The sequence below is a fragment of the Schistocerca serialis genome, chromosome 4, assembly GCF_023864345.2.
Source record: "Schistocerca serialis cubense isolate TAMUIC-IGC-003099 chromosome 4, iqSchSeri2.2, whole genome shotgun sequence".
Lineage (NCBI taxonomy): Eukaryota > Metazoa > Arthropoda > Insecta > Orthoptera > Acrididae > Schistocerca > Schistocerca serialis.
The window spans coordinates 513,019,002-513,039,528 of NC_064641.1; the positions used below are offsets into that span (position 1 = coordinate 513,019,002).

The 20,527-nt window shown below is 42.4% G+C and overlaps 1 protein-coding gene across 1 annotated transcript in view; it reads right to left on the bottom strand.

Moving 5' to 3' along the window:
• The window catches only part of LOC126474579 (cholinesterase-like), a 98,378-nt gene that overhangs the window by 77,438 nt on the left and 413 nt on the right, over positions 1-20,527 (bottom strand). The gene's annotated exons all lie outside the window — the stretch shown is intronic.

A 20,527-nucleotide genomic window follows, 5' to 3' on the forward strand; every position in this document is an offset into this window, starting at 1 on the left:
ATACGCACATACAGGGTGGTTCATGGATCGTGACCGGGCCAAATATCTCACGAAATAAGCGTCAAACGAAAAAACTACAAAGAATGAAACTTGTCTAGCTTGAAGAGGGAAGCCAGATGGCGCTATGGTTGGCCCGCTTGATGGCGCTGCCATAGGTCAAACGGACATCAACTGCGTTTTTTTAAATAGGAACCCCCATTTTTTATTACATATTCGTGTAATACGTAAAGAAATATGAATGTTTTAGTTGGACATTTTTTTCGCTTTGTGGTAGATGGTGCTGTAATAGTCACAAACATATGGCTCACAATTTTAGACGAACAGTTGGTAACAGGCATTTTTTTAAATTAAAATACAGAACGTAGGTACGTTTGAACATTTTATTTCGGTTGTTCCAGTGTGATACATGTACCTTTGTGAACTTATCATTTCTGAGAACGCATGCTGTTGCAGCGTGATTACCTGTAAATACCACATTAATGCAATAAATGCTCAAAATGATGTCCGTCAACCTCATTGCATTTGGCAATACGTGTAACGACATTCCTCTCAACAGCGAGTAGTTCGCATTCCGTAATGTTCGCACATGCATTGACAATGCGCTGACGCATGTTGTCAGGCGTTGTCGGTGGATCACGATAGCAAATATCCTTCAACTTTCCCCACAGAAAGAACTCCGAGGACATCAGATCTGGTGAACGTGCGGGCCATGGTATGGTGCTTCGACGACCAATCCACCTGTCATGAAATATGCTATTCAATACCGCTTCAACCGCACGCGAGCTATGTGCCGGACATTCACAATGTTGGAAGTACATCGCCATTCTGTCATGCAGTGAAACATCTTGTAGTAACATCGGTAGAATATTACGTAGGAAATCAGCATAAGTTGCACCATTTAGATTGCGATCGATAAAATGGGGGCCATTTCTCCTTCCTCCCATAATGCCGCACCATACATTAACCCGCCAAGATCGCTGATGTTCCACTTGTCGCAGCCACCGTGAATTTTCCGTTCCCCAATAGTGCATATTATGCCCGTTTACGTTACCGCTGTTGGTGAATGACGCTTCGTCTCTAATTAGAACGCGTGCAAAAAATTTGTCATCGTCCCGTAATTTCTCTTGTGCCCAGTGGCAGAACTGTACACGACGTTCAAATTCGTCGCCATGCAATTCCTGGTGCATAGAAATATGGCACGGGTGCGATCAATGTTGATGTACCATTCTCAACACTGACGTTTTTGAGATTCCCTATTCTAGTGATATTTGTCTGCTAGTGATGTGCGGATTAGCCGCGACAGCAGCAAGAACACCTACCTGGGCATCATCATTTGTTGCAGGTCGTGCTTGACGTTTCACATGTGGCTGAACACTTCCTGTTTCCTTAAATAACATAACTATCCGGCGAACGGTCCGGACACTTGGATGATGTTGTCCAGGATACCGAGCAGCATACATAGCACACGTCTGTTGGGCATTTTGATCACAATAGCCATAGATCAACATGATATCGACCTGTTCCGCAATTGGTAAACGGTCAATTTTAACTCGAGTAATGTATCACGAAGCAAATTCCGTCCGCACTGGCGGAATGTTACGTGATACCACGTACTTATGCGTTTGTGACCATTACACCGCCATCTATCACATAGCGAAAAAAGTGGTCCAACTAAAACATTCATATTTCTTGATTACTAAGTCTTTCGCGACGGAGTCCTTGCATAAAAAGTTCTCGGTTTACTTGCCGCGTCAAGTAAACCGAGAACTTTTTATGCATTCATATTTCTTAACGTGCTATACGAATACGTAATAAAAAATGGGGGTTCCTATTTTAAAAAACGCAGTTGATATTCGTTTGACATATGGCAGCGCCATCAAGCGGGCCAACCATAGCGCCATCTGGTTTTCCCCTTCAAGCTAGACGAGTTTCGTTCTTTGTAGTTTTCCGTTTGATGCTTATTTCGTGAGTTATTTGGGCCGGTAACTATCAATGGACCACCCTGTATATAGATGGCAGTGCATTGGCAGAGTTGTCATTCATAGTCAGGCGATACATATGAAGAGGTTTTCGATGTGATTATGGCCTCACGACGTGAATTACAAGGCTTTGACCGCTGAATGATAGTTGGAGCGAGGTGCATGGGACATTCCATTTCGGAAATCGTTAGGGACTTCGATATTCCAAGATCCACAGTGTCAAGAGTGTGCCAATTTTAGACATTACCTCTCACCACGGACAACGCAGTGGCGACAGCCTTCACTTAACGACCGAGAGCAGCTGAGTTTAGGTAGAGCTGTCAGTGCTAACACACAGGCAACACTGCATGAAACAACCGCAGAAATCAATGTGCGACGTATGAACAACGTATCCGTTAGGACAGTGCGGCGAAATGTGGCGTTAATGGGCTGAATGGGCTGTGGCAGCAGACGAGCGACGTGAGTGCCTTTGCCAACAGCACGAAATCAGTCGCATCGTTTCTCCCGGGCTCGTGACCATATCGTTTGGACCCTAGACTACAGCCGGCCACGGTAGTCTCGCGGTTCTAGGCCCGCAGTCCGGAACCGCGCGACTGCTACGGTCGCAGGTTCGAATCCTGCCTCGGGCATGGATGTGTGTGATGTCTTTAGGTTAGTTAGGTTTAAGTAGTTCTAAGTTCTAGGGGACTGATGACCACAGCTGTTAAGTCCCATAGGCGCTAAAGACTACACTGTTGAGCGCCCATAACACCATATCCACCTACTGTTAAGTCCCATAGTGAGACCATTTTTAGCCATTCATGGATGTCATGTTCTCCAAGAACGATGTAATTTTTATGGATGACAGTGCGCCACGTTTCCGGGCTGCAATTGTTCGCGATTGGTTTGAAGAACATTCTGGACAATTCGAGCGATATTTTTTTTCCACAGATATCGCTCTACATAAATGTCATCGGACATTTATGACATAATCGAGTTTATGACATAATCGCGATTATGGATAGCTACAGAGGCAGCATGGCTCAATATTTCTGCAGGAGACTTTCAACGCCTTGTTGAATTCATTCCACGTCGAGATGCTGCACTAGACCGATCAAAAAGGAGGTCCGATACAATGTTGGGAGCTATCCCATGACTTTTGTCATCTCAGTGTATAGTGGAGTTATTTTCTGTTTGTTTAGTGAGTTCTTACTTGCACTTTTTAAGTGAACTATTATGTAAAAAGACAATGTCAATTTCATCGTCTCCGCTTTGGAAGAAACACTGCGTATGTTTGGTAAGTGGCTGCACTCATTGCAGTCCATTCTACAAGAGATTTATGCAATCTACCAGTAACACAGTTAGATAACTTTCTTGTCACTCATTAATTTACAACCAACTGACAACAATATTGTTACACGACTTTGCAGTATGCTGTCGACGATAGGCAGCACAAAGATGCCGCATTTACGAATTCAGCCCCTTGCTCACCAAGTCCATACGGTTCACTGAAAACATCACACCTACAAATTAAACGCTTCTCAGTCTTTTTTTATAGAAACATACTTTACTCAAAAGCTGGCTTAACATCTGCAAATGAGTACTAACTTAATAAATTGAAAATGATTCCACTACGTAAAAACGGACTCAGTGAAATTATTTTGCCTATTCACATAACAGGAAATGCTGGTTAGGTAAAGTCTGTCAACTGAAAAGCGAGAAGCACTGATAATGGAAGAAGTTGCCTTTCCGGGAAGAACATTACAACTGTCTTGTACGATGACTAAGTATCAATATCGCCTCTACTAGATTAGAGCAGTACGCAGATATTTACTTGGAATCTGTCCATAACGGTTTCTTGCGCTGGTACTATTAGTGTCTGATATCTGTATGCCATGTAGTGGAGAACAAGCACCCCTAGAGTGTGTGTGCAATCTGTGTCGCCAGTAATTTGTAAGACGAGCTGACGAGGGATAGTAATGACTTTATGAAATACACTGTGGATATTTGTTATGACATACTGTAATGGCGTAGAGGGGGTGGGGACTCGCCTGCCCCTCTTCAGTTTGCTGATCAACGAAGGAGGGAAGTGCGTGACCATAATGCGGCAACCTACCCTCCCTCACGCACCTACCCTCCACCCAACACCCGTCTCCAAACCGCCACGGCCTCAGAACACAAGCTATCCGTTAATATTATTCCGCTGTTTCAATATTTATTCTTCGCCCTCTTCATTTAAGAATAAACAACAGTTTTATGACATTAAAATACAATATATGTGTGTGTAATTTTTCTATCCCCTGCAACGCGGAATCGTTAGTCCCAGACAAAGAAAATGAGCAGAACCTTTGATGTAGGTAACTGAGAGTAGTTTAATTTTCCACTGGGAAACAGTTTCCCTAGAAGCAGCGGTTCTCGGGCTATTAAGAAAAACATAAAAAGTGGCTTTTAAACGATCCCCCTCCCCTCACCACCACGCTCACACCCCACTGGTGAGGAATCTTAGTACGTCGTTCATGGCACTCCATTCAACCACTATAGAAAAATTTTCGACTACACGAATTTTTTTCGTTGTTCGACGTTTCTTGATCTTCGTTGACCAGGCTATTGCTACTTCCAGACAAGATATACTAATGAATGTTTCGAATTGATCATGTCCTTGTCACCATTAAGCTGTCGTGAGATTGTATTTTCTTTGACTATATATCTTACTGATATGGAAGCAGTAGATAAAACCAGATGAGGCAAGATACACGTGAACATCTGAAACAACATAACTCAACAAAAAGCAAAATTATAAATCAGAGATTTAAATATAGGAACAGCAGCTTCTGGACGAAAGGGTACAGAGCCTGAACTACAGTTTGTGTCATGTAGTAGTAACTTTATTCATTCGCAAATCACTTTTAGAAGGAAATGGGAAGTGGGAACGCAGTTTAAGAACAAAAAAAAAAAAAAAAAAAGAAACAAAATTTATGAATAAAGTTATTTCCATACCTGCAGTTATAGTTTTACGAGGATGGAACACATAGTCGGCTGTGACCTTATCGTAGGAACCGTACCAGTATTTGTGCGAAGACATTTAGGGAATTCACGCTAAACGTAAATAACAATGACTTGATGGAGATTAGAGCGTCCATCATCCTGAATAGAAGTGAAGCCATTTAAAAGCAAGCAAACTTCATTCGGTTTATCGTTAGTATAAATACTGTTTTCTTTGTACATCCTTCCAAAAAATATATTTAGTAGCATAATAAATGCGACTACTCTGATCATTGCACGCAGTACATACACAACGCACACATTATCGGCCAACATCAGGATCCTGACGATGATGTTGCTTTTCATTTTGTGTACCACAACTTCCCATTTCTTTGCATCGTAACCTGAGTGAACAGTCCTCCATAACGAGTCAAATGTTGATTGCAGGAGGAGGATAACGTATTAGCGTCATCCATTAAAGATCTTTGGTGTAAACTTTACCTGAAAAAAAAATCAGTAAACAAATCATCAAACCAGTCAGAAGACAGACGACTACAGAAGCGTGCTGTAGAACGAAAAGGACGTGTTGTTATTATTTGCTTGTGTTAAATTTTTTACCAAACCCCTCGTCTGTGCTCTCTAAGTAATTCAATGCATAGACTGTGCTGCCTAACATGCACTTTTAAACTGCCTCTTGAAATAAGTTCATTTTACTACTCTATTTAATTTTCTTGGTGTATTTATTCCACAGATTCATTCTTTGATACTGCTGCCCTGAGTTTTATATTTATTCATTCTTGGCAAATGTAAGTTCATTCGAGACCTTATTCCAAGGTCCTGCACAGAAATGTTTGCGCAGTAATTAAAGTTACTTTCATTGTACATAACTGACTGACAAATGCATTCACAAAGTGTACTTAAAATCCCAAATGTTTTGAGCAGTTCTTTACAATGAGCTCCAATACTACTTATCGTCCTTATTATTTTGTCCCTTTTCTGTAGTTTATAAACAGGATACATATTTTGTGCATGTGTTTCCCAGAAAAGCTTTCCATAGTTAAGAAATGAGCGTATGTGTTAACAGCATGAAAAGAAAAAAGACAACGGCTGTTACACACTGATGACAAGATTGTAAAGGAATAAACTGTTTCTGACGTCGTGTTTTCGATTATCTCTGTGCGTTCACTGCACTTCAACTGAGAATAAAAATTTATTTTGTGTGTTAGTTGGTTTTTAAGCAAGTCAGGGTCTTTAACATGCTCATGACACTTGCTTCGTTCACGATTAGAGTGATATTATTGCATATTAATCAACTCTAAACCGCCTAGATGGTTTTATTTGCTTTCTCCCAAGTAGTTATCTTGTTTTTCTTTTTTTCGTCATTATAATGAGAGTATTTGCCATGGCTAGCACTTCCGAAATATTTATTGACGTGTATCAGACCACATTTCGTCCTAACTGTAAGGAACTCAAATTAAAATGTTTCGGTTCTGAAAAATTTTTTGCCAACTGTTAAGCATTGTTTGCGTTTTGTGTTATGTGTATTCTTCGTACGCCATGTGCTAGGTATGATGAGAATCAGTCGATAACAGCGCCTCTTTTTCAAAGTGACTATGGCTTATTTTTGTAGAATGTTATCATCAGCAGTATGATTAGCCGCAGACAGATTTAAGAATCGATTAACCTTATCAAGAGCAACAAGTGGCACTGCTGTAGATACGGTTTATCTGTATTACCTGCTAACTCAATTTCAATAGTAGTCCCATTCTGTCCCACGATCAATTTGTGCCGTTTTAGAGAATAAATATAGGGAGTATCAACAAGATTCATCAGATTTGGTAAGTCAACATTTTTGAAACTAATAAACGTATTCAAATAATTTTGTTTCTTGATGAATGGGAAACACAAAAAGTTTTTTTCATATCTTTTCATAGATGTTTAATATGCCCCCCATATGCCCCCCTAGAGATGCACGGCATATGTGAATGCGGTATTCAAATTGTCCCCACACTGCAGCGAGCATGTCTTGAGTTACGGCTTCCACAGTCTGGAACCACGCGACCGCTACGGTCGCAGGTTCGAATCCTGCCTCGGGCATGGATGTGTGTGATGTCCTTAGGTTAGTTAGGTTTAAGTAGTTCTAAGTTCTAGGGGACTGATGACCTCAATTGTTAAGTCCCATAGTGCTCAGAGCCATTTGAACTATTTTGAATGGCTACCACGGCTGCTGTTATGCGATGTCTCAGTTCATTCATTGTTGTTCGTAACAGAGGCACATAGAGTCTTTTGTAAACCCCCACTAGAACTGATCATATACAATCACGGCGGTGATCTTGGAAGCCAGTAACGTAAAGCTAAGTCATTTGGTCTAGTGCGACCGATCCATCGTTCAGCAATCCTCTGATTTAAAAATTCCCGCACTTCCAGATGCCAGTGTGGCGGTGCCCCTCCACGCTGGTAAATTAAGCCTTTCGAATCAGTCTCCACCTGTGGGAAAAGAAATTTCTCAAGCATATCGAGATATGTGCTTCCTGTAACAGTGTTCTCGGCAAAGAAAAATGGACCATACACTTTTTCCAGTCAAACTGCACAAAACACATTAAATTTTAGAGAGCCCCTCTCATGTTGTACAACTTCATGTGGTTGTTCCGTACCGCATGTTCTCACATTATGACGGTTCACCTTCCCATTTAAATGGAATGTTGTCACCAAACGCTAAGCGAGGAAGAAAAGTGTCATCCTCCATCTCACCAAGAACGAAATTACAGAACTCTACACGTTGTCGGTTGTCACCTTCACAAAGAGCTTGCAGTAGCTGAATTCTGTACGGTTTCATGTGTAAACGTTGACGCAACACACGCCAGACGGATTTCGTGGGCATGTTGATCTGTCGAGTTGCACAGCGAACGGATTTCTGCGGACTCCTTGTGAAACTACGGCGGATGCGTTCGACGTCTGTGTGAGACACTAGGGGACACCCTTGTGATATGCCTTTACACTAACAACCTCTTTCTGGGTATCGTTCATGCCACCGTCTAATGCTCTGTACTGTAGGAGGATCCACACCATACCTAGTGCGAAAGTAACGCTAAACGGTTATTACTGACCCGCACTGCACAAAAAGCAGAACACAAAACTCTTTCTCTTGTCCCGACACCTTTTAGACTAAAACTCAAGTGGGCGCACATTGCTGCTACCGAGAGGGAACGTGTCAGACTCGAGACTTCGCTCTTTCTAACAATGTGTTGTTCATGCACATATCTCAAATAACGTAATAGTTGTGATTTTTTAATCAGATGACACTTTTCGATACATTCTACAAATGATACAAATCATGGTATACCATGCTACAGCTTATTAATCTTATGGAAGAGACAACTAAAACAACCAACGTAGCATAATAATTTGTGGCGGTGTTGAATGGGTGTAGGTGGCTGGAGATGAATGAGTGTGGGTGGGGGGGGGGGGGGACGTTTGGCACGTGATTCCTACACTGTGTTATCAAAAGTATCCGGACACCTGGCTGAAAATGATTTACAAGTTCGTAGTGCCCTCCATCGGTAATTTTGGAATTCAATATGGTGTTGGCCCATCCTTAGTCTTGATGACAGCTTCCACTCTCGCAGGCATATGTTCAATCAGTTGCTGAAAGGTTTCTTGAGTAATGGCAGCCCATTCTTCACGGAGTGATGCACCGAGGAGTGGTATCGATGTCGGTCGGTGAGACCTGGCACGAAGACGGCGTTCCAAAACATCCCAGAGGTGTTCTATAGGATTCAGGTCAGGACTCTGTGCAGGCCAGTCCATTAACCCCGTTACTGTCGAATAACCACTCCGCCACAGGTTGTGCATTATGAACAGGTGCTCCATCGTGTTGAAAGATGCAATCGCAGTCCCCGAACTGCTCTTCAACAGTGGGAAGCAATGTAGGCCTGTGCTGTGATAATGCTACCCAAAACAACAAAGGGTGCAAGCCCCCTCCACGAAAACCACCACCACACCATAGCACTACCGCCTCCGAATTTTACTGTCGGCACTACACACACTGGCAGATGACGTTCACAGGGCATTCACGATACTTACACCCTGCCATCGGAACGCCACATTGTGTACCGTGATTCCTAACTCCACACAACATTTTTCCACTGTTCAACCGTCCAATGTTGTCCTTACACCAAGCGAGGCGTCGTTTGGTATTTACCAGTGTAATGGTGGCTTATGAGCAGCCGCTCGACCATGAAATCCAAGTTTTCTCCCCTCTTGCCTGACTGTCATAGTACCTGCAATGGATCCTGATGCAGTTTTGAATTTCTGTGATGGTCTGGATAGATGTCTGCCTTTTACACATACAGCCCTCTTCAACTGTTTGCAGTCTCTGTCAGTCAACAGACAAGGTCGGCCTGTATGCGTTTGTGCTGTACATGTCCCTTCAGGTTTCCTCTTCACTATCACATCAGAAACAGTGTATCTAGGGATATTTAGGAGTGTGGAAATCTCGCTTACAGATGTATGACACAAGTGAAACGCAATCACCTGACCACGTTCGAAGTCCATGAGTTCCGCGGAGCACCCCATCCTACTCTCTCACCATGTCTAACGACTACTGAGGTCGCTGATATGGAATACCTGACAGTAGATAGCAGCATAATGCACCTAATATAAAAAACGTGCGTTTTTGTGGGTGTCCGAGTACTTTTGATCACATAGTGTACGTAAGACGCTGCTCGCCTTGCCTTTTGGCTGTGGGGAGGGAATAGTTGTCCATCCTTTCCTTCACCCATGGTCGAGGTAAATTCAGGTCGTGATGTAGGAGCAAGGGGATGAGAGAGACATGGGGGCGTTGCCCATCCAATTAACCATTCATGACGGAGAAATCTCTAGACCGTGAACTAAGAAGGGACAGAGTGGAGGAGTACAGTTGACCCTCCTGTCTTTTGACCACATTTGAGAAAGTAATAGGATGTGAACAAGGATACAGAGGACAGAGGAGGAGAGGACAGTTGCTGTACTTGTTCGTTAGCCATGATCAAGAATGTGTCAGAATGAGAACCAGGAGGGGGAAGATAGGGAAATGGAAAACCTGCCGATCCTGACCTTCAGCCATGCTTGTGAAAGTACTAGGACGTGTACTAAAGAGGGGGGAGGGGGAGGAGGCTACCCATCCTGTCTTTCAGCCATATTCGGGAACGTGTCAGGACGTAAATTAGGAGTACGGTGGAGATTGGGAGGTTGGACAGCTTCCATAGTGTCCAGCTATGCCCGAGAAAGTACTAGGGTGTAGTATAAGTGAGAGGAAAGAGAGAGTGATAATCTGCCCATCATGTCCTTTGGCCATGATAGAAAATGTATCAGGCCATGAACTAGTAGGATAGTGGAGATTGGGGAATGGGCAAGCTGCCTGTCCCGTTTTTCATCCATACTCAAGAACGCGTCAGGACGTAAATTAAGAGGAGGGGGGAGCGAAGAGGGAGATGGAGTAGCGCCCCGTCCTGTCCTTCCGTCTGTGCTTTGCGCGTGTTCTATTTTCTTGGTGTCAGTCCATATCGCTAGCTCATGCGCACTCTTTAGTTCAGTGGTGTGGAGGTAGTTCCTAGGCCCTCGAAAGGGCAATGTGTGCACGATCGCAGTGAATTTAGAGGCTTGCGATTGGCAAGTATGGAAGGCCAACAGAAAGGAGAATTCCATCATCCAAGTGACGTGTCGACAATGAGTGGGGTCGATCATTGTTGTGTACGCAGAGGCCGCTCTCTGTGATTAATACACCATGCCGTGGATGGAAGTAAGATCGTTTGGACTGCGCAAAATTGTGGTTCTTCTAGCTAGTGGTGAGACTCAATGTCCCTGTCGAAGTACTGATTTCGCATGGGAGTCAGCCAATGCGTTCTGGTTATTTGTGTTTCTTTTCGGTTAATGTTTTCCTCTGAAATATTGCTGGCGCTTGTGCCTGGGGATCTTGTATAAGTTTCGGCCTTTGTCGTTCTGGTATTTACACTGTAGTCTCTTGCACGTGGTGGTGATTCTATGAATACATTTTAGTGTGACCTATCTATGGGCCGTGACACTTCAATCTTTCTATTCTTTGTAACCTACAGATTTGGGCAGGCTGCTATTTATGGTGTATTAATTCACCATGTTTCTGTGGCCAGTCTAGGGGCCGTGACGGTAGAGTAATCTCTGTTCTGTGTAAACTGCAGATTTGGTCAGTTGTTTCTTATCTGTACTAATATGCTGTGTTCGTGTTAGAGACATATGCTCTGACGTATTGATATATTTAGTGTGAGCAATTGATAGGCCTCTGAAGTTGAACTATTGTTTTTGAGCAAACTACTGGTTCGGCAGGTTCCTGTGTATTGTTTAGTGTTGTGTATTAATACCCACTATTCCAGCTAGTGGCTTAAATTCTGGTGTAAAGGTTCTTCCAGAAATCGAAACTAGATTATCGGCAAATGATAATAGTCTAAATTACGTGTACCTTGACATGTGATAAAGTGTCTTAACTTAGCTCAAGTTAAAGAAGCAAGTATGGTTTTATAAATATAGAATGATACACTTTCTTAATGGCATCCAAAAGTGCTTGAAAAGACGAGTACAGTGAAATGTTGAGACTGACACTCTTCGCAAAAAAAAAAAAAAATCCAGAAATATTGTAAAATTGAAAGGCAAGTTGGCCGGAATCGGCTACTGGGGCTTAAACACACTCATACCAGGCTACGTTGTTGTACCAAGTGTTTCGACTGTTTCCAACACGTGCTCTACCGAAGATCCAACTTTTACGAACCACAATAATGTATATTCACGTAATATGCACTACTAGGCAGCTGAAAATCCACGCTGGCTTCATCAGGTACAACAACAATGACCGCGAAAGCGTAAACCTATGGTGCGGCACCGCAGGAAATTACAATTCGGGATCTTACTTCATACCAGCGGTGTTAAATGGAAATACGTATGCACACTTTCTTACGAATATTTTTTTTTTCTTCTAGAAGAGGTACCATCAGGTAAGCGACATTGCGTATAATTCCAACACGACGGCTGCGCAGATCACTCTTCCTGAGTTGCAACCGAAATTCTGAATGAAAGGCATCCCCACCGTTGAATAGGACGGAATGCTGCAGCACGTGGGCTAACCAGGTCTCTTGATTTGACTTCTCTTGAGTTTCTTCTATGGACAGCACTGAGAGGTGCAATGTATCATGGAGCCCCAACTATACCAAACAATATAAGCCATCGAATCGCCACAGTATGCAACGGCATATCATCCAACGCACTTTCATCTATTTCTCGACCGGCGACTGCAGATGTGCCTTGTAGTCGGTGATAACAATTTTAGCACATACTTAAGAAAAGTGTAAAACTATGATTCCAAAATAAAGTATTTATTTCGTTGGTGACGTGTCGTCAGTCTTTATGAATAAACTGTTTGGACCATTTAAAGTTTCAAATGTGACTTATAGATACATTTGTCCGGCAGCAGGTGGTTTACTTTAATTTAAGAAGCATTCAGGCGTCTCCAGGCAAAGACGCTCTCTCTGGCGGAGGTTCAAGTCCTCCCTGGGGCTTGGGCGTAGGGTAGTTTAAGTTAGATTAAGTACTGTGTAAGCCTAAGGACCGATGGCTTCATCAGTTTTGTCCCATAGGAACTTACCACAAAATTATATATATATACCTTTTCTTTAATAACTTTCACTGGCCAGCGCGCTTTAGTTTGGAGTCACACGCCTAGTGAACTTATAGATTTTTAGCCACATTTAAAAGGGAAAAACAAAATCAAAACTCCTGTTAAGTAAATCAAGTTAGAGAAATTGTTTGGTTAAGTTAATTTCCACCTTTTTCGTGAATACTAGAAAAGGGAGTAGTTCAAGTCAAATTTTTCGTGCGGTCACTTGTGACCGACCTGACTAAATTTCTTTGTTGGAAAAATAGTTGATATTTTTTGTGACTAATTTGTTTACAGAGACAAGTTAAACGAAATCATCTTATTTGTTGCATATTGACTTGCTGGCCTGGATGGCTCAGAATAATACCCAAACTTAATCCCAAATTATTCTAGAGAGGATGCAGCTCTGAGCGTAGTTTTAGAATGTTTCGTTGCCTCTTGTAACCTGAGTAATAATATTTTTCCTTTGTGTTTCTTTAAGGTGTGATGATTTTATTCTAGTACTTGATCCACTTGGTGGGACGTGCTAAATCGGAGGAAAGCTGACTAATTGTTCTACCAAAGAAAATTTATTTTAATATTTGTCACTTGCTTTAGTGGGAATTTCAGACATTGCACGAACATATCACTGCTGCTCTATCATTTTGGTGGAACGCTTCTGAGTGAGTACATTTAAAGTACCCTGAGGTACTTAGTTTATATAAGTCTCTTTTAACTGTTTGCCCCGTGCTACAAGGAAAATTCAAGTTACATTTTGTGATACGTTACAAAACTTTTATTAATCTGCGAGGGTGAATGGTTTTCCTATGGGAATTTTTTTTTCAACGATTGTAATTTGTCAGAACTTCTGTGTTACTAATTATGGTATTCTGACTTACAAACTAAGAGTCTGGGGGCTCCTAGGAACTGAGATTAATTTACTTAATATGCTGTATTTTTGTACTGTTCAGTGGAGTGTATTTCGATTTTGACCGGATGACTTCCACTGCCACTCTTCAGCAATAAATTGCGCAATTGTTTTCATAAATAAGTTGTGGTTGATTAAACTGAATATGTATTGTTATTGTGGTCCAGAACCGTAAGGCTCCCAACATAACCCAGTTCCCTAACGCCACAGTTCATGGTCGAGAAATTATAGGACGTGAACTACGTGGGGGTCGGTACGGGAAGGGAAAAAGTGCCCTGCCAGTATTAGGACACGAGTAAAGTGGGGAAGAGGACAGCTGCCTGCCCTGTCCTACTGCCACACTCGAGAACATATTAGGACGCGAACTAGATGGAGGGGGAAAGAGAGAGATTTTAAATTGAAGTAGGAGGAAGCAGTAGAGTGACTGAGTGGAAAGCTGCCGCTCTTTTCATTCAGCCATGCTCGAGAACGTACTAGGCTGTCAACTAGTAGCAGGGTGGAGAGAGGGATATGGCACAACTCACTTTTAAACCCATTTTGACTATTTTTCGACCGTGACTGTCTCAGGAAATATGTAAAGGTTTTTTTAAATTACCGCTACCAGTCACAAACTTTGTCAACTATTGTATTATTTATTTAGCGACATGTTTCCAGAGGTATACCTCTTCTTCAGGATAAATGGCATTACAAAAACCACTTTACAATAATGTCATACTGATTTTAGCAGTCTTTTCGTAACTGCTGTGGTCATCCTGTGGAAGAAGAGAAAACTTAGTAAGAGGCGATGTCACTTTGGAAGCTTGACTGATGTTTGCACGAAAATATTTTGTAACGGTCACTCACTTTGTTCTTCTGGCGTGGCAGTCTTGTTGTGGTGTGTTGCGGTTTTTCCATTTCCGTGGCTCTCTTGGTCACTGTTCACAAATTGTCTCTAACATAGCAGTAACTTGGAAACACGATCACAAACGGTTCTGTAGTGCAGTGAACAAGATGGCGGTCGAAATACAGCTGGTTTCGATTTGACTATCGATTTGTCGATCTATGTGATGTCAGATGTTTGCATGTCTTCTGCACGTCTTGATATCATATTAGAGATGTAGGTTGACAAAATACGTTACAAATTGAGCACCTGTGACAATATTATTGGACACATCATGATATAAACTATTTATTTTACATATTTCTAAGCTATTCCTGGGGCTAGAATCAACGACTGTTATGTTATGTATCTTTTATTCTAGGAGTACTGTAGTGAAATTGGAAAAGAAATATGAATTTTTGAAGTCTGTCATTTCATTCAAGATCTCGTTACTCCCCATGTGGCCATAGATGAATATTTCCATTTATTCCAAGATGTCTATTTTTCCAGCTGTTTTCTAAATTGTGTAGTACTTTGAGATCGTTGTCTACTGTAACACTGTGTCCTGTTTCATTTGTATGTTTCGCTACAGCTGATTTATTCTGGTTGCCAAGTCTGAAACAGTCAATTTGTTCTTTTAAGTGGATTTTAAAATTTCTTCCCATTTGGCCAATGTAATATTTGTTGCAATGACTGCATGTAATTTTATAAATTCCTGCTTTGTTAAGTTTCTCTGTGGGATGTGAAATGCCATGTATCAGTTTCTTTTTTAAGTTGTTGTTGGTAGCAAAGGTGATCCTGATGTCTATTTTTTTAAACAATCTGGCTATTTTGTCTTGTATGACACCTAAATATGGTAACGTTATTTACTTGAGTTTTCGGATGTTGTGTGAGGAAGCTGTCACATTGTTTGTTGTTATTTAAAGTTGTGTGTTGTGATAGTGTGTCTGTTTCATGTTCGTGATAGCCATTATCATGTGCAATTTATTTGATAGTGTTCATTTGTGTCTCATAGTTGGCAGCATTAAGTGGGAATTTCTGTGCTCTGTTTAAGAAGGATCTGACTGCAGCTTGTTTATGTGAGTTGGGATGTGTGGAAGATTTATTAATGACTGTGTCTGTGTGTGTTGGTTTTCTGTATACATTGATATTTAGGGTTTGGTCTGTGTTACTTACTGTCAAGTCTAAAGAATTAATTTTGTTATCTTTCTCATATTCTATGGTGAACTGGACGTTGTTGTGTAAATTATTGAATCTGTTTAATGGAGTTTCTATTTCATTGTCAAATGTCATTCAACTGAGACCGCAATGGTAACATGTAGTTGTAAGTACAGGGATAAAATATATATGAGGCCGGTTTTTTTCCTAGGACCATTCTGTCTAAGTGTGCTTAGCATGCAGTGACTATGACCTGTGCGGGAATCGTTCATGTTTCCCGTTAACGATAGGAGCTGTCCGAATGGAGAGGTCTGTTGGAGTGCAGGGATGTAGCTGACTTAATCATGTTGTCTTCTAGACGGACGAATAGCGAACTAATACTTAGTATCTGTTGGGCAGCTTTCGTGATTGTGTGGAAATTTGACAAGATTCAATATGGATGAGTGTTTGCGCTGGGTCATTATTTCCGCCCATGTAAATTGTTTGGTTGACTGCTTCTGCACATTTCGCGCCTTTATTTAATTGAGGGAAGATCGATTGTGGTGTGAGCATCTAGCAGGTGGAAGATACGTTTGGTGGTTCTCTAGACTCGAGAAACACCTTAATTAACTTTGTAAAATATAGGGATGATTTGGAATCTGCTACATCATTGACATCATTATTCGCAAGTGGAAATATCAGTTTCATCTTTGTTTTCGAGTTTCCACGTAAATGTCTTCCCAGACGTGACAGATTTCTAGTTAGTTAGTGGTGTACAGCAGGCCCCACCTATCAAAAGTTTAGGATTTGTAGAGAAATTATTTCCAGTCTATATCTTTGGAATTATGTTGTGTGAGTGATCCGTAGGATACTGCTGTGTGCTTGATATCGAGAAGTACCGCGAAAATGGTGTAATATTATGGCAAACCATGTGAAAATACATGTGTTCTTGTAATCCCAGAGTCTGGAGATGGGTGTAGAAAAGCAAGCAAGCAATTAGGTCCGTTTGTGCCGAGGGGAATGAGTCCGAATTTGTAGAACAATTCTAAGAGTGACTTTGGTCTTCTGAGGGCGCTCTGGTCACCCATGAGGAGTGGATAACCACCGACCGCACAGGGAAATTTCTAGTGCTGCAAAGAGTGTATACGGTGCTATCTGTCTTTGTGGTGTATGTACAAATGATGTAAAAGTGCTGATTTTGTATGGCACAGGAAATGAATTGTATGTTTACTACATCGACAGAGTACACAGTGATATATTGCTGTGTTGGAGACCGGTTTTGTGCTCCAATATTCAAGCTCCTGTCCTCAGTGGGAGAGCAGTGTAATTGAGTAAGAGTTTTTCAATATTTGACGATATGTATGGGTACTTTGCAAGCTTTAATTGTCAGTTCAGTATGGCGATCTGTTAAAAACAGTTTTTTGGCACTGAAAGCCTCATCTGCAGAAAAAAAAGGCAGACAGTGCTTCCACACCAGTGGCATCAGTAATTCGGCGGGTAAATTCGATAAGAGCCAATCATAACGCTTGATTCATTCACAAAACATCCTTTGTGCTAGGATATAGGAGTCTCTACATAGTGGTGAGAACATTTGTGTATGTTGAAAGCAGGAAGGGTAAGATGTGATGGATATGGTGCCACATTACAACCATCAGGAGCCATGCATTCGGCGTTATTCGGCGCTACTTTCGTTAACAGGTTCTGTTAGGGTAATAATTTCCGTTCATACAAGCCAAAACATCATGAAAGCTCCTAGAAAAGTGTACATTAAGTATTTCTGGAACACTATTTAATTTCTGAGTGTTCGACTTGGTTATTATTTTAGATAGCCATGTGACTTCAGTACACCAATGAGAACAATGCTAGATGCACTTCTCATGGTATGTAGCTATGCTCAGCGATGCATCAGCCACACATCACACATGCCCCATTAGAATCGCGAGCGGTCAAACAGATTTCTATTGCATGATCTGTGACGTCAGTATGTGCGTCACACATGTCCCGTTTGGATCGTGAGGAACAATGCACCCTGTGCTATTCTGGAACGAATTTCTGCAGTGTCCGGGAGGATGAGTCGCTCGGCAATTAGGTCTTCGCTGGACTGCAGGTAGAGAGAGGGATCACACCAGCATTGGTGAACACATGCGCACTTTGCCCAGAGGATGACTTGGCGCTTATTTAGATAGACATGTGACATCAGTATAACACTCGAAGGACTTTAAATGTAGAGGTGACTTTGACATGCCATCAATAGTGGCGTGAGAGCGCTGGCTTGCGTCTGGCAGTGGCTCGTGGTGGTGTCGATGCACTCGCCCTTGGAGCATCTGCACTCTGCAAATAGATCTTCACTCCCATCGGGTCACATCAGCAAGGGTGCCTAGGTGATCACATATTTCGAGAGGAATCTCAGGTGTCAAGTGTCAAAGGGATACCAACGCCTCATGCTTGGGGGACCCGAATGGAAACCTGTGCTTGACTTGGCAGCTGATGGCCTCATCACTTCGTGGGGACTGCATCCCAACTTCTGGGTGCGTCTGCGGTGGCCTCCTGTGGAGTCCAGTAGACAGGGGGCGGCGAGCAGTGCCTGCGAATGCTGTTTATGTGTTTGTTGCATTATTTTGCAAGCAGGTCTGTAGGCTGTGCTATGCATTATTTGGAAATTTGATTTTGTGTCTGCACATCAGTGTACTGCATTATTTAGGAGGAGTTTGCATGTCTGTGTGCTGTCTACTGAAATTATTTCGGTAATTTAGGAGTTGTTTGTGTGTCAGCAGAGTGTTATTATGGTAATTTATGAGTAGTTACAGGTCTGTAGGCATGTGGCATGACCCCAAGCATGTCAGAGTGTGTGTTTTGTATCAGTGTGATAAATATTAAATCTCAAATCCACGTCTAAATAAATTGTTCTAAAATAAATAAAGTACACTCTTTCCTCTCTCCAGCAGCCCAGCACAGGCTGAGTCATTTTCCCCTCCAGACAGCCATCTTGGGTTACATCACAGAACAGATGAGAGCACTCTCTGGTGTACTGTGTTCTAGATGTGGACCCCCTGGTGAACAGACTGTTTCCACCATTTTCCAAGCCATCTTGGATTATGTCAAGGAACAGACAACAGCACCCTCTGGTGGCAGTACTGTGTACTAGGTCAGTTGGACACTGGACCTTCTGGCGACCACACTGTTACCTGCTGTTTCACCACACCCCAGACCGCCATCTTTGATTATGTCACGGAACGGATGACAGCACCCTCTGGGGGCAGTGCTGTGTTCTAGGTCATTTGGGCTCCTGACCCCATTGCGACCACACTGTTTCCTGCTATTTCGCCACACACCAGACCGCCATCTTGGATTATGTCATGAAACAGACGACAGCACTCTCTGGTGGCAGTACTATGTACTAGATCATTTGGATTCTGGACCTTGGGGTGAACACACTTGATAGCGGTACTGCCTCTAATTGTTTAAATAAATAGTGCATGCAAAATAAAGATTATGTTCAACAGAAGTCAAGTCATTTTCTAGCCAGTTCCTAGGAGGAGGTGGCAGATGGATAACTTAGGTTATTGGAGGTAGTCAAAGTGCCCCTTTTTCCAGCCATTTACTTACGTTAGTGGATGTAGCCACGGTGTGTTGCCTTGTCCTGATGGAATTTGAACTTCCTGCCAGTTCCTAAGAAGAGGTGGTGGTCGAGTGAGTTAGGCTAGTGGAGGTACCCCAACTGCCCTTTCTTTCCCGCCATTTTCTTAGGTCAGTAGAGATAGCCCAATTGACCTATCTTCCCTCCAAAATTCAAACTTCCCACCACTTCCTAGGAAGACGTTGCGGTCAGATGACTGAGGTTAGTGGAGGTAGCTCAAATGACCTGTTTGCCTGCCATTTTCTTACTTTAGTACAAGTGTGTTGCATTGTCCTGATGGAATTTGAACTTACTGCCATTTTCTGGGGGAGGGGAGGGGATGAGGGTTAGGTTAGTGGAGGTAAGCCAATTGACCAATCTTCCCGCCAAAATCCGCCCTCTTGGATGACGTCACTGCCACCAACTTGGATGACATCATGTGTCATTGCCAAGTCTACAGGCTGCCTTCTTGGATGATGTCATCGCCACCAGCTTGGATACATCTGGCAACAGTGGAGAGTTGGATGGTATGAACATAGCTCCACTACTACTGGTAAGTTTCTAGCTAAGCTTAAAGTGAGGGGTAACAAGTTTACTACCTGTCTCAGTATATTTGTACGAAAAGGCTTTTCCTTCTTACACGAATATAAAAACAAATCTAGGAACAAACTTCTCAGCGAAAATAATTTGAAACTGTCTGTACGTTTTGTGGCTCATGATTTCATAGTTAAGTCACATTCAAAGAAGGTGAGTCCCCCTAAACGAATTCCAAAGAAGGATTGAGCTAGTCAGTTCCATAATGAAAACTTGTAGATTAACAGAAAAGTGTAAAATACTTTAATATTGCAACTAGAGCTACCCTTTGCGCAAAAGCTTAATCTCCACTTTTGATGTGGTACAGTTGAAATGTAAAGGATTATAAAAGCATTAGTGCTATTAAACCATTTGCTTTGAATTCGGTTACTTCCATGTCACAGTAAGTACTTTTTTATATTACGTCTGTTGTATTGCATTACGCGTTATTTTTCTTTCTAAAGGACCAAGAACGCCCTGTTCCTAACATATCAAACCTTCATGATTGGCGAAGGAGTGCATAAGATTCAGAAAGCAATTCCGCTCGCGTGTGGCCATTCAGTCCCGCCTTCCCAGCGCTGCCTGTTTCCCAGTTACGTCGAGCTCTGTTGACACTGGGGCTCTGCCAGGTAACCGACGAGCCGCTGGCCTCGATGGCGCATCGCGGCTCGCGCACTCTGTTGCCGGCAACACTTGAGCTCGATTACCCGCGATGTGGGCAACAGGACGGAGCAGGCTCGGGCGGGTGAATGTCGCGCGATACACGCTCCGATCAAGTCATGAACTAGGAGGAGGCGGAGAAGAGTGACAGTGGAAAACTGCATGTCCTCCCCTT